We start from the raw sequence: 14447 nt of genomic DNA, 5'->3' as shown, positions 1-14447 counted from the left end.
GGAGGGGAGGTAACTATGATATAAATACTTCCACAATAAAGGACGGCACTCGGGAAACTTGAAGAATGGTGCAAAAAAGTAAATTCTGTATTTACATATCAGCAGTCGTTTACGTTTCTGGGAATGTATCCCCTTCCTCAGGACTAACTAAGTTAGGTAGGGATGGCCATCGTCCATCGGTGTTTCAAAATCATTGATTGTTTGTGTCTGATGTAGAATACTATTGCAATCGATGGGGGAGAACCAGATGGTTTCCCTACATAGATGGCACAGCAGAAAATATCCCCCCCCCCCCCCCCCCCAATGTGCCGGGAGACGGAGCAAAGCTCTGCCCCTGACACCCCTGAAGCCACCGCCCCCATGTTCAGATTGGCCAAAGGGCCAGTCAGTCAAAGAAAATGGAGGTCCATCAACAGTTAATATGCATTGGTCATCCATCACATAGTATGTTATTATCGATGGCTGGTTGCATCTATCGATGGTGACCACACTGATGGCAGCCTATCCTCGCATATCCTTAGTGACATCAGTGATCGAGGCCCTCTACAGGGCAGCCCAGTCCTGTGATCTAACCCCCGTACTCCCCCTGTCCATACATCCCGCATTGGTCAGAATTTCAGAAATTCCCCAGGAATTAATACCATTAACCAGAGATAAAGGCCATTTACTGTAGTTATTCAATCACTTCTCAGGGTTCATTAGGAGAAGTCACCTCTGTACCTTGGACGGAGCCTTAGCAGTGAGCCCAGAAAAGGCTTAGTAGGAGCCCATTCAGAGGGGTCGGGAAGGAGCGAACAGGGTGGAAATAATAAGCAGGTATGGAATGTGCTTAATGCACATGTCCCAGAGAAAGGATTACTCTGCTGTATATGTAACTAGGCCACTCAGACTTCAAAGGCATAGGACAGAGCTGCTTATTCTCCAATTCATAGTAAAAGAACAGATTCCAGGACCTCTTACCATACACTCGCCTCTGTCTGATAACTTGGATAAAACATCTCTGCAGCCATCGTGTTCTACGAAATGGAACCTAGACCGCTTATACAGTATATACACCAAGCCTTTGCCCAGTACATCTTAATCATGTGTCAACCAATGACACTCATGTTGTGCAGAAGAGCTGACACTTCACTATGCTGATCCAAGGTGTTGGTGTGCTAGTAGTTCTTACTATCTTGTATTTATAAGATGCCACCAGGGTTTTGTTACACTGCGCTGAACTGATTAGTGTCCTACTTTTACCCCAAATGCAGAACCAAGGATATACTGTATGCTACAATCAAAGCACACACAGCAGTGCCGGCTGATCCAAAGGTTCAATAGGCCCATGGTGTAGTTACCTGGTGGTGGTGGTGGTAGAGTGCTGGATGCCCTGAGGTCACTACTGTGTAGCATTATGTGTATAAGGGGCAATACTACTACTACTACTGTGCGGCATAACATAAATAAGTGGCACCATTGTGTGGCATTATGCATATAAGGGGCACTTATTCACGGAATTATGTGTAAAAGTGGCATTACGATTATGTGGCATAATGTGTTATAAGGGGCACTACTACTGTGTGGCTTTTGTGTTATAAGAAGCCCTACTGTGAGGTCATGCCCCTTCCCTCACTCACCCTTACCTTTATTGTTTCATTACTTTGGCCATTTTCATACAGTACATTAACGTTTGCGAATGGTCAAGGGAATCCAAGTTTGGGAATGGTCAAAGGAGGCATCTGGCGCTAAGCATCATGAGGAAAAAACATGAAAGCTTATGGTCCACCTTACCACATTGAGCTTTCGTTTGTGTCGAACATATGTCAATGTCGATCTAATGCATGCCGAGCTTTTGTCAAGGGGTGACCTAGTGCCTTTGGTCTCAACGTATTGACCAAGTCACTGTGGACCCTTTGTATTATTTTATGTTGTTACTACATGTCAGCATAATAATATATAGGACACTTCCCTCCATGCTGGGTCATTTGGGGTAACCAGCAGCAGTCGGTGGTCCAGTTTTCAGAAGGTCATTCATGCTCCGTGCAATGAGCGGCAGTTATTAAACACACATGTGCTACCGCTCACGTGTAACGTTACATATTAATCAGTATTCTAACCGTTTGGATATCTGAGAGCGGTTTAAACTTTAATGTGCTGTTTACTTAATCATAATGCAGATTTAATACGTTTAGGGCGGGAAGGGGGGGGGGGGACGGGACTTTCCCATATATCTCGAAAAATAATATGTGCTAAACCCAGGTCCATAAAATAGATATAATAAATCAAGGCTCGGCCCTGTAAGATCTTTCGGTGGCCCGTTCCCCTGAGGGAACTTTCCCGCTCACCCGTAACAATGTTAGCCTTGGGACAGGGAGGACAAATGAACTGGTTTGAAGGATCCTATTTCAGAAGAATTTCAACTATTTCGTGTTGGCGGCAGCAACAAAAACATTCTCCACAATTTAAGGGTTTTTTCACCCCCAGATTTATTTATTTTATTTATTATTATTAGTTTTTAGTTTTTAGTTTTTTTTTGCCTGATCTGCAAGTTTGATTCTCTCTGATATATACACGATCATTCTATTAAAATAAATTGCAGAGAAGTGTTTCCATGCACCTATATAAATGTGTACTACCCTAGGGCTTATGTACTAACATGACGGAAACGTTAATGAGATGCTGTGACCATAGCAAAGGACCCAAATTTCTGTTTATATTAATCCAATTGCACTGGGCAGCTAAAATCTGGCATCTGGTTGCTATGGGTTACGGCCCTCCATGTCAGTTAATACGCCTCTAGGACTTTCTAGAGGAAAATGATTAAGATGGGATGTTGCAATGGGCAACCAATCAGAATCTACTTGGAAGATAATCGATATCCATAGCAACATCCCATCACAATGATATGAGATAGACAAGGGTCTCCCCTGTAAGAGGGATGACTATCAGGTGCCTACCATCAATAGTCACCATCGATGGCTTTATACCATGTACTTACATACAACCGATGGTCATCCCTGTACTTTCACTGACTGGCCTAATGGAGTTGGGAACAGAACTATTTCACATGGGATGTTGCTATGGGCAACTAATCAGATACTATCTACAATCTCTTAGAAGGTGTTAAATAAATAAATAAGATTCTGATCGGTTGCCCGTAGAAACACCCCATGTGAATTAGAACTCCCATCTATCTAAGGTAAATTTCCCCCATAGAATCTGAGAGGATGATATGGGTGCGGATTATAGGATAACCATTGTCTAAGTCGGCAGTCAATGGGTCTACCTAGGCAAAAGGTCAAAGTGCACAAGTCAACATTGCCAAAATGCCGACACAAGTAAAATATCGACACATGGAAATGTCAACATGATCAGGACCCGGAATTGTAGAACGTACCCTTGCATGGCTACATTACCACTACGGTTGGCACATTTAACAAATCCTGATAAGTGAAGTGAAGTATGAAAAAGCCCCAATTGTTTTTCAATAAACTGTGAAAAACTAATGTCGACCTTTCCATATGTCGACCATTGCCATGTCAATATTTTGCTTTGTTGACATTTGGTTCATGTCGACCTTTTGTCATCGTCATCCTAGTGTATGTTGAAACTTTTGGTCGACAGGAGTAGGTTGGATGGTACTTTATCTCTCTCTATTTTATCACTCCTTTAGGCTTAGCACATATATTCCTTTATCTCTCTCCAAGGACTAGTTCTTTACATCCCAAGGTCATGTTCAGCAATGGTTTATGCCACTATTGGTACCTGTTACGTTCCAGTCTAGGGAATGTGTTCATTTATGTGTTTGGGATCCATGCATTGTGTTACCAACAGAGGTGTAGCTCTGTAAGACAATGGAGTCCTCTGCCGCCGGGCTCCTGCATCCAAGGGGGCACTTCTCCTCCGTGCGAGTTTGAACTCTGTTAATTGAAAGCCATCGATATCGCTTCTGTGGCTGACTCCTCCTCCTAGCAGGAACATAGACGTCACCTCTTATTTCTAAACATAATTTTTGCAAGTGTCACACACCTCTGGGCATCTGGAACGGACTTACACCACTGGTTCCCAGGGCGGCTTCTCTATACTGCATAGCCAGCCAGCATCACATGACTGTGAGTTCATCTGTACATAGAGGCCCAGCAGAGCCCCTCCCACCTCCGCAGCACATTATTGATCGGCCTGTGTTGCGCTGTTGTTTGCACGTCGCACAAGTCATTACTTTCCGAGCGTTGCACAGGACTGCCGCTTCCCGGCCTCAGAGCCTTCAATTCTTTTGTACACAATTTGTCTCCGGACGCTGTAAAGCTTTAAGATTGGGAAATTGATCACTTGGATGAAAGCGTTGTTCATACAACATCCATTCAGCGAGGAGATTACATGAGTAATGAGCTTTCAGCAGCACCAGGAAAATCATTATGGGGCCTAGCTAGGTCAGACACATACCAGAGCTATATACTGGGAACCAGGACCTGGCTGCGCGACTGAATCGTACATTACCAATACTCAGGTTACATATAGTGGGACAGGAGAGAGGAAACATATATACATTTATTTATTAACAGTGTCTTATACAGCGCACACATATTCCGCAGCCCTGAGAACAGTCACATCAGTCCCTGCCGCAGTGGAGCTTACAATCTATATTCCCTACCACATGTACACGCACACACAGACATTTGGATTTTGTTGGAAGCCAATCAGCCTACCTGTATATTTTTGGATTGTGGGAGGAAACCGGAGTACCCGGAGGAAACCCACACAAGTACGGGGAGAATATACAAACTCTACATTGATTCAAATCCCTTGAAGCAATGTAGAGGTCGTTTAGTGAGGTCATTGCTGCAGACACCCGGGGGTTTAAAGAAGGGGGGCCCTGTCTATTGTGTCAGTGCTGTGCCCCACAATATCTGATGGCGGCCATGGCTGGCATTACCTTATGTGTGGATAACACTGATGTAACGCCATCTGCATAGACTCGACCGTGGAAGGGTCTGGGTTCAGGTCTAGCATGTCTGCACTGCCTCTGGTTGGCAGGGGTGTGCTGATACTTTTAGATCCACCTACAGATAATGCAGGCTACATCTGTGCCCGGCGCCTGCCAAATCCCTTTCACTGGTGAGCGCCAGTGATAGGGACTGGGACACGTGTGCGTCTCACGCGCATGCACGGCCCAGTATCACGGCGGCTGGGCCGCATCTCCCTGCCCGTCTCTGCTTCAGGGAGACACTGCCCAGTTCGGGGGGGGGGGGGGGTGTCAGGGCAGCGAGGGGGACCAGCGGCGACAGTAGGGGAGGCGGCGGGGACCGACGGTAGGCTCCGTTGCCATGGGGCGCGCGAGCGTCATCTGCCGGTGGCCGGACGCTTTGCCCCTGCAAAGATTTAGCCTGCTACATCTGTAGGACTGGAGATTGTTACAAAATACAGGGGGTATATAGGGGTATATTTACTAAAAGGACAATTTTAAATGTATGGAAAGTGCATCAATGTTGTGTTTCCAGGGCTAAAGCACACTTTTATGAACATTTAAGAGGGAATATAAAAAATCATGTGTTGGCAAATGTGTGAGTCATCCTCTGAAACATCAATAATTAACAACGATTTTACACAGAGGTTAAAACCGAACAATCACCTTTTAGTAAAGGCTGAGTTACTGTGACTCCTTAATCACAGGTAATAATCAGAGGCGGATTTAGACCTCATGGGGCCCTAAGCAAGATACCAGTTTGGGGCCCTCCTCACACAATTCATAGCACTATATTGTTGCTGCTGATTGCAGGCGGCAGAGATAGAGTACATTGGCGCATGCACAGGCTACCGATAAATGTTCGGCTGAACATCGGCACTGCGTACGATTAGTATCTAGGTCTAGTATCTGACCTAGAATCAGGCTCTAGGTCATTTGGAAGAAGGCTTAATACCTGTGTCACATTTACAGTAATCTGACTGCCCACATACAGCGGATTAGACCATCAAAGAGCATCAAAGGGACTTTGGGGAGTGTGGGCGGGTCTGTGTGATGTCATGATGTCACGTGGTAGCCGTGCACTGCTCCTCTGAGAATGTTTTTGGATAAATAGGGTATCTTTATTGGGCCCCTTACCCCCACTACTGCATACCTCCCAACTGTCCCATTTATCGCGGGAACGTCCCGGTATTTTGAAACATTCCCGCGTCCCTCCCGCCACTGGCAGTGTCCCGTGGGGGCAGTTGGGAGTCCCCCCTGTTGTCCGTGAATAGACGTTGTGCGCATGCGCACAGCTTCTATTCTTGCAGGCAGAGGGGCTGGGGGCTGGCACGCCCCCCACCACGGCGAAAAATGGGGGCGTGGCCTTGCGGCAGTGCCGCGAGTATAGGCCACGGCCCCTGTCCATCCCCGCACTCTGTTCATCCCCGGTGTCTCAGAAAGTTGGGAGGTATGCTACTGGGAGCCATAAGCACTGGGGTGCTAGGTATGGGAGATTCTCCACCAGGGACACATTCCGCCCAGGGCCGGATTAAGGGGAGGGCACAGGGGCTCAGTACCCCTTGGAGCCCCCTGTGGCTGGCATGTATTTAAAAAATATATATATATATTTTTTTAGCTAAAGGTTTTTTGCATGGGAGTGGGGTAGTGCTGCAGCTTCACCTATCTGCCAATGTGACAATGATTAATGGTGCTGAGCATCAGGAGCAAAGGCACACTGACTGCACAAGTGTGCAGTGCATTACTGGGAGTTGACTAAGTCCCATGAGACTTTGCACAAGAGGTCAGAGGCTGAGAGGCTTGTGCTGAGCTCTGCTTGGTGGAGCTCATCATATGCTTTTCAGGCCCTTGGAGGACAGCAGCAGCAGCCTCATCATGGGAGGATTTTTAATCAGAGGCAGCGCTGAGCCTGTCAGGGCTCCTACAGAGTAAGTTACAGAAGGGCAAACACAGGCTTTTCATGTGGTACAGTATGTATGTATGTATGAATGAATGAATGAATGTATGTTTTTATATATATATATATATATATATATATCTCCCCCCTGCATTTACCCATTGATCAAGTTTGTACTGCCTTTACTCTGTGTTTTGACAGTGTAATGACAGTATTGACAAGTGGGAGGTGGCCCCCGAAGGCTTAATCCAGCCCTGAGTCAGCCAGTTGGGCATCAGGTATTGGGCATATAAATGCCAACATTGTAGGGACCAGGTGACTGTGTCCCTGGGGACTATATACACATTGGGCAGTATTCAATGAGGCTGATTCTCCATGGTTTTTATGGCGATTTTGTGCTGTAAGGCGAATTTTTGACTAAAACGGTGAATCACCCTATTCAATGACCAGATGGCGAATACATTTCAAGGTTTTTTTCGCCATGATTCACCGAGTAGCAATCGCTATGTTTTTAGGGTGAAGTGGAAAGTGTTTTGTTTTTTACATTTGGTGTCAAAAAATCAGGAATTTTATTCTGAGGAGGGGCATGCTATTTTTATTCATGTGCTGTAAGCACATGAATATATATTTAATTTAAAACATTTTTTTTTTTTTACACTGACCAGCCAGCAGGGGGCCGGAGCCGAGCCACTCATTAGATATTCATATATTCACTGCACCCGATCATTACATTTGCATGATCGGGTGTAGTGAATATACCCGGTCCCCTGCTGGCACCCCAGGGGGGCAGCCTGTGCTGCCTGGCACCCGGGGAGCCCACCTCCCCCCCACAAATGTTCTGGGGCAGACAGGGAGACTTCCATCTCCCTGCCTGCCGCCGTCCTCGGGCTCCCTGCGGCATTGCCGCAGGAGTTAAAATTCGCCAGTCAGGGGCAGCGAGACCCTGACTCGTTGAATACTGGAGCCGGCGAGGCTCCGGAACGCAGCGAGCAGTGGCGAATGTGCAGCGAATCCTAAACAGGATTCGCTGCACATCGCCAAATTGCTCATTGAATACTGCCCATTGTAGGGACCGGGTAATTGTGTCCCTGGGGACTATATACACATTGTAGGGACCAGGTCACTGTGTCCCCGGGGCCTATATAGACATTGTAGGGACCAGGTCACTATGTCACCGGGGACTATGTAGACATTGTAGGGACCAGGTCACTGTGTGTCCGGGGCCTATATAGACATTGTAGGGACCAGGTCACTATGTCACCGGGGACTATATAGACATTGTAGGGACCAGGTCACTGTGTCCCCAGGGACTATGTAGACATTGTAGGGACCAGGTCACTGTGTCCCAGGGGACTATATAGACATTGAAGGGACGAGGTCACTGTGTCCCAGGGGATTATATAGACATTGTAGAGACCAGGTCACTGTGTCCCCAGGGACTATGTAGACATTGTAGGGACCATGTCACTGTGTCCCCGCGGACTATATAGACATTGAAGGGACCAGGTCACTGTGTCCCAGGGGATTATATAGACATTGTAGGGACCAGGTCACTGTGTCCCAGGGGATTATATAGACATTGTAGGGACCAGGTCACTATGTCACCGGGGACTATATAGACATTGTAGGGACCAGGTCACTGTGTCTCCGAGGACTATATACACATTGTAGGGACCAGGTCACTGTGTCACCGGGGACTATATAGACATTGTAGGGACAAGGTCACTCTGTCTCCGAGAACTATATAGACATTGTAGGGACCAGGTCACTATGTCACCGGGGACTATATACACATTGTAGGGACCAGGTCACTGTGTCTCCGAGGACTATATAGACATTGTAGGGACCAGGTCACTGTGGGCCTTATTCTGGTTGGAGCGGCCGGGCCGTACGCGCACGTCCCGGGGTTTTTAATGATCTGCGCATGCGTACATTCGCTAATGCGCAGGCGCGAACACTCCACAACGCTCACGGACGGGTCTCTACGTGCGAAAAAACCTGTACGCGAGTGTACGGGCATTGGGGGCGGCATAGGGGCGTGATGAGGGGAGCGGCCGAAATAATGAGGGAAAATGGGCGTAAATATGGGCGTACACGGGGGTGTGCACCAAAAATGAGCGGTGCTACTACCGCACGATCGACTAAAGCACCGTTCATTTCGGACACAAAACAGGCGGCCGCCAACCGCCATCTCAAACCACCCCTACAGATACCGCATGCCAGCGTGCGCCTGGGTTAGCTAATTTACGCGGATTACTACCAAACACATACACCTGAATGTAATAACCAATGCTGCAGTCTATTAAGTCCAAACCATGATTTCACTACCTGCAAGCCACACACAGCACTCTAACACATTGGAAGCTTATCTTTCTATACTTCTCTACATTTAAAGGTTTGTTTAATTTAAGGTAAGAATCTTTGTAAGACCTGCTTATATATGCAAAGGTAGGTATTTGTTAAACAGTTATACACATTCACTACGTGCTTTCATAGACTTTACACAGTAGCACACTCAATCGACACAAGTCGACATGTGTCAACGTGTTCACTCTAATACAAACATAGGTTTTGTATTTATGATACAATAACATAAACCACATCTAACACCTACAAAGGATGTTTCAGCAATGTTTTAATCCCATGGCCACTATTTTGCACATTAATTAATTCAATTAATTAATTAATTTTCATAATTATAGTTGAAAGGGAAGATATGCTGGTCCATATATGTGAAGGGTATGTCAGCGTACACGGACGTACGCTCACTCTCACGAGCGGTGACATAAGCTGACTTTTCTATTGAAAACAATAGGGACCCGTCCGTGCAAGCTGGCGTACGCTCAGATAGCCGCAAGAAGTCGGTGGGAAGACGGCCGAGAGACGTCCGTAAACGGTGGTGTACGCTCAATTGTACGCCAGTTGTCGGAGTGTAAGGGCTGGCCCGTCCGTGTACGTTGGCGTACGCACATTTGTACGCCACTCCCCTTCGACGTTGTTTCTGGCCGTACGTATGCGGCTGAGTTGTGGGTGGACTTAACCCCAACGGCCGCGTGCGGATAGCGTACGTTAATAGCGAACGTACGCACGTTTGGCCGCTCCGATCAGAATAAGGCCCTGTGTCTCCGAGGACTATATACACATTGTAAGGACCAGGTCACTGTGTCCCCGGGGACTATATAGACATTGTAGGGACCAGGTCACTGTGTCCTCAGGGACTATATAGACATTGTAGGGACCAGGTCACTGTGTCTCCGAGGACTATATAGACATTGTAGGGATCAGGTCACTGTGTCCCCGGGGACTATATAGACATTGTAGGGACCAGGTCACTATGTCACCGGGGACTATATACACATTGTAGGGACCAGGTCACTGTGTCCTTGGGGACTATATACACATTGTAGGGACCAGGTCACTGTGTCTGCAGGAACTATATAGACATTGTAGGGACCAGGTCACTGTGTCTGCGGGGACTATATAGGCATTGTAGGGACCAGGTCACTGTGTCTCCGAGGACTATATAGACATTGTAGGGACCAGGTCACTGTGTCTGCAGGAACTATATAGACATTGTAGGGACCAGGTCACTGTGTCTGCGGGGACTATATAGGCATTGTAGGGACCAGGTCACTGTGTCTCCGGGGACTATATAGACATTGTAGGGACCAGGTCACTGTGTCCTTGGGGACTATATACACATTGTAGGGACCAGGCCACTGTGTCCCCGAGGACTATATAGACATTGTAGGGACCAGGTCTCAGTGTCACCAGGGCCTATATACACATTGTAGGGACCAGGTCACTGTGTCCCCAGAGACTATATAGACATTGTAGGGACCAGGTCACTGTGTCCCCGTGGACTATATAGACATTGTAGGGACCAGGTCACTGTGTCACCAGGGACTATGTAGACATTGTAGGGACCAGGTCTCAGTGTCCCCGGGGACTATATAGACATTGTAGGGACCAAGTCTCAGTGTCCTAGAATGATGGTGGGTATTTACATCTCCATCATCTAGAGCATCAGAGGGATGCTGTAACTTGTAGTTCTCCAGCAGCTGGAAAGCCCCCGTCAGCATTCCCTAACCCCCTCTCCTGCAGTTATTGTACATCTGTCACTGAAGGGCAGCTTAGGTGATCTGTACAGGATATCATGGACCTACATCCCGCCTGGAACCCGATATCCAGCAATTTCCTCTATTCCTAGGACACGTTACACCATCTGCCATGCCAACGTTGACTGGTCCCCCTCTGGCTGCCCTCTGCCATTTCCTCCTCCTTGACACCAAAGACCCTAAATAAACATGGAACATGGTGGAACCTAAGGCCTCCCCATAAGGCTCAGCCATCCAGTGCTGAGTGTTATATCATTAGGCCCCTCTCATTGCAGCCTTAAGTGTTTGTTCTACCAGAATACTTTATCAGCCCCAAACACACACAGGATTTCCTCTACTGGATTGTCCAACCCAATCCTGATTTATACAGGAAGAGCAGCATAAAAAGATCCCTTTCGGACATTTAAAGTAACACTGCAGAGGCATTTATAGCAGTACTTGGGAGGTGTAGGACTGGAGCAGGAGGTCCACCAGATGGGGCATCTACTCACCACCAGCATCATGAGGAGGTCTAAGGACTTACAGACAGCTGCCAAGTACCTGCCTGCACTATGGGGACGTGCTGGCCATAGACCCGCCTGGCGCCCGTCTCTCCCAGAAGGTAATATCGCTTTTTACCTGCATTTTCCTACATCTCAGTGTCCAACCTTATTGTCTTCATAGTTTCCCTGGGTCCTACCCTTACCGGGACCCTAGATTAGCCTGAAGCCTTCTTATTTAATTAATGTTCCACAATTTATTTATTTTCACTAATGATAATAATTTTTTTATTTAACCAAATTACAATGTGATACCTAGGAATACACTCAATTATTTTTCATTTTTATTTTAAATAAAAAAAAAAGATCACTTGATAACTGATACCCTTCCCCTGTATATTCTGATTAAAAGGTAGGTAATGTGCGCGACTCCAGCTGCTGCGGAACTACACAACTCAGCATGCCCTGCCACAGTTTTTAGCAGGCTTAACAGGAAAATGGTGGCAGGGCATGCTGGGATGTGTAGTGCCACAGGTTGCCTATCTCTGCCCTGTATTGTGATCAAACGTCTAAATCATTTAAAGTGGTTTTGCCCAAAGCAGATATTTGTCGCATTAATCTAATTCTGATCCTACAGACTTTCTTTTCTGGATTAATGTTAGAATATAAAAAGTAATTGTCATGTTATAACTAAAGCTTAAAGGTCACGCTGTATTTTAATAAACTCCTATAGTAGTTTAAATATCTTTAATGCAGCTGAGGTTCCCTGTCTTCAATTATAAGTAGGATGTATGCAAGATATTTATTAAACCGGTATAACATGACAATAACTTTTTTTTCTATCACCTTAATATGCTATAAACAGTTTCAGGCAGCCACAAATGGGTTTATTCAGAATTATTCCAATGGATCATATGCAGAGATTTAGCCCGATACCTGATATTTTATGCGCCGTTCCCCCAGAATTTCCTGCGCAGAACATCCAGGTCAATAAATACATTTAGGGAGTGATTCAGGTTAATTTGCAAAAGCAAACTCCTTCTTTAATGGGCAAAACCATGTGCACTGCAGGTGGGGCAGATGTAACAAGTGCAGAGAGTGTTAGATTTGTGTGAGTTATTTTTTTTTCTGTGTGGAGTAAATACTGGCTGCTTTTTTTTTACACTGCAATTTAGATTTCAGTTTGAACATGCCCCACCCAAATGTAACTCTCTCAGCACATGTTACATCTGTCCCACCTTCAGTGCAGCATGGTTTTTTCCATTAAAGAAGGAGTTTGCTTTTGCAAACCAACCCGAATTAGGTCCTTAATACCTAACAGTATTTTTTTATTAGGTGTAAAATCAGGCTGTTTTTATTTTTAAAGTATGTTTCCCATTACAGCTTTCTCACAGTATCCCCTGAGAGTACATACCTCACTAATGTGGTTATATGGGATTATCTGGCCAGCTTTTCTTAATTGAATCCATGCATCCAGCAGTGTATATAGATTACTGCTTTCAATCTCTTGCCTTTTTAGTACCCAGCCGCCAAGAACTGTTTAATTAACGCTGCCATGGATGAAACCCAATACTTCATAACACATGTCCACCTGATTTTTTAAAACACAGTTGTTAAATGGTCTGGTTTATGGGGGTTGCTCAAACCATGAAATGCGTGGGAGGGGGGTAGGAGGCTGCAATGTTACCTACATTTGGGTGATACATATCTAGACTGTGGTTACTCTGTGGGGCTGGTCTACATACCCCCATATAAAATAAGTGTTGAAAGATGTTCTTAAAAAGGGAAAAGGGTTTCAACGAATGTCCTGAGAATGGCGGAGAGGTAGAGTCTTGCCAAGTCTGTGGCCTGGGAAGGCAGAAATAAAGGCTTACTCATTGGGGTGAGAGTCAACTCTTAACTCAATGGAATTATAAACATGCTGAGATATTAGTACTGCAGATCTGCGTAGCCTGCTCGCATAGAAATGCTGACATGACATATTCCCTACAGTTATGTTTAATGTACAATGCTGGATTGGAAAGTAACGCCTCTATGGCTATATGTTTTTATTTGTGAACGCATTTATTTTGTACATGATAACTCAGTTTATCCTCTATATAATGCACTATTCACTTTTCAACGTAGTCCCCATCAGTGTCCACGCATGTGCGCCAACGCTTGACGAGTCGGGCAAACCCAATGGAGAAGAAAGCTGGCGGTTGTTGTCGACGCCAGGACCAAACGGCAGCTTTCACCTCGTCGTCACAGTTGAAGTGTTGACCCTTAAGGTGCTCTTTAATCTTTAGGAAGAGGGTGGCAGCGCCAGAGGTTCTGCCACACCCGTCGTACAGCCCAACCTTGCGCCCTGCGACTTTCACCTCTTCCCAAACATGAAAGAGCACCTTACGGGTCAACACTTCAACTCTGACAACGGGGTGAAAGCAGCCGTTCAGTACTGGTGTCAACAACAACAACCATCAGCTTTTCTTCTCCAACGGGTTTGCCCGACTCGTCAAGCGTTGGCGCACATGCGTGGAAAGGGATGGGGACTACGTTAAAAAGTAGTCCCCAAATAAAAAACTTCTAGCCATAGAGGCATTACTATTCAATCCAGCCTCGTAATATTGAATACAACCACAATCTGTTTTGGGGACGGTGCCGAGTGGGTTGTGCAAATTTCTATTTTACTTCTCACACAGCAAAATTGTCATCTCAGCGTAATGGGGTTTTGTTAGTCCAGGAAGTCACCCCGTGTGTCCTTATGTTGGTCCTATACCATAAAACCATTACAGATATTTTCCACTTGGGTCTGAGTGTCGGAGCCCAGAATTCTGCATTTACAATGCGGGGATCGCCCTGGAAGAGCCCCATAATAGGATCCGTGTATATACTTTGCCCTCTGTGTGTGTACGTGGGACGTGCGGAATAAGTTACTCTATAAATACACAATTAAAAATAGGATTTGGGGCAATATATTTTCTCACAGAAGCTTGGTGGCTCTTAATAGTAATTCTACTGTCATTTTA

General features: G+C 46.0%; 1 protein-coding gene across 2 annotated transcripts in view; it reads left to right on the top strand.

Moving 5' to 3' along the window:
• Positions 1–14447, top strand: part of EGFL7 (EGF like domain multiple 7) — an 88780-nt gene that overhangs the window by 54009 nt on the left and 20324 nt on the right. The window contains exon 1 of one of the 2 annotated variants that reach the window (XM_083158604.1): positions 11279–11561. The exons of the other annotated variant lie outside the window; for it this stretch is intronic. The gene's annotated coding sequence lies outside the window, so the exon portion shown is untranslated. Of the gene's footprint in view, positions 1–11278; positions 11562–14447 lie in introns of those variants that run through there. 2 annotated transcript variants of the gene reach the window in all.

Source organism: Crinia signifera, chromosome 9, assembly GCF_055691185.1.
Source record: "Crinia signifera chromosome 9, ASM5569118v1, whole genome shotgun sequence".
Lineage (NCBI taxonomy): Eukaryota > Metazoa > Chordata > Amphibia > Anura > Myobatrachidae > Crinia > Crinia signifera.
The sequence above is the reverse complement of the archived record's forward strand: the minus strand, read 5'-3'. Positions and strand labels throughout refer to the sequence as shown.